The 916-nt window shown below is 47.5% G+C and overlaps 1 pseudogene; it reads left to right on the top strand.

Moving 5' to 3' along the window:
- Positions 1-360: 360 nt before the first annotated feature.
- Positions 361-478, top strand: LOC126163830 (5S ribosomal RNA; annotated as a pseudogene).
- The last annotated feature ends 438 nt before the right edge of the window (positions 479-916 follow it).

The raw sequence follows: 916 nt of genomic DNA, 5'->3' as shown, positions 1-916 counted from the left end.
ATTTTACAAAATTGGTACTGTGTCCAATGGAGGAACAATTCACAATGCACCCTGTCATCAACAACATATGGGAGACAGTTGTTTGTGGACAATACAATTCGTGAAATGGACTGGCTTGCCCAAACACCCAACATAAATCGAACAGCTGTGAGATGAATTGGAATGTCAACTTCACTCCAGACCTCCATGTCCAAGATCACTACGTTAGCCCGTTTCGGCACACAGATGTTCAGATACCTCACTGGAAGTGTCCCAGGAGGAGTTCAAACCATCTTAAAGAAGGGGTGTTGAAACATCCCATATTAAGGTCCACTTAAAGGCATTCGGGTGCTGAAATATTGCAGCTTCCTTAGACCCTCTGCCAACGGCCTTGCCACAGTGGTAACACCAATTCCCGTCAGATCGCCAAAGTTAAGCGCTGTCGGACTGGGCTAGCACTCGGATGGGTGACCATCCGGTCGGCCGAGCGCTGTCGGCAAGCGGAGTGTACTCAGCCCTTGTGAGGCAAACTAAGGAGCTACTTGTTGAGAAGTAGCGGCTCCGGTCTCGGAAACTGACGCACGGCTGGGTGAGCGGTGTGCTGACCACATGCCTCTCTCCATATTCGCATCCAGTGACGTGTATGGGCTGAGTATGACACTGCTGTCGGTCGGTACCACTGGGCCTTCGGGAGGAGTTTAGTTTACTTTAGCCTCGTATGACATAAACAGATGGCTCTCCACTAAACTTGTTTACCTTGTTAATGTTTACCTTTGGAACGACTTTCAAAAGGTGTCCAGTATCACCTGTACTTCCAAGTACTTTTTCGCCTCTGACAGAATTACAGTGATGTTGCACTCCCTAATTTCGTCTAGGTTTATGTTATTGTTTGCCCTATATACATATGGGTGAATGTCTCTTACAAAAGCAGTGTAGT

The sequence above is a fragment of the Schistocerca cancellata genome, chromosome 2, assembly GCF_023864275.1.
Source record: "Schistocerca cancellata isolate TAMUIC-IGC-003103 chromosome 2, iqSchCanc2.1, whole genome shotgun sequence".
Lineage (NCBI taxonomy): Eukaryota > Metazoa > Arthropoda > Insecta > Orthoptera > Acrididae > Schistocerca > Schistocerca cancellata.
Note: the sequence above shows the minus strand (reverse complement) of the source record. Positions and strands in the feature narration are given on the sequence as shown.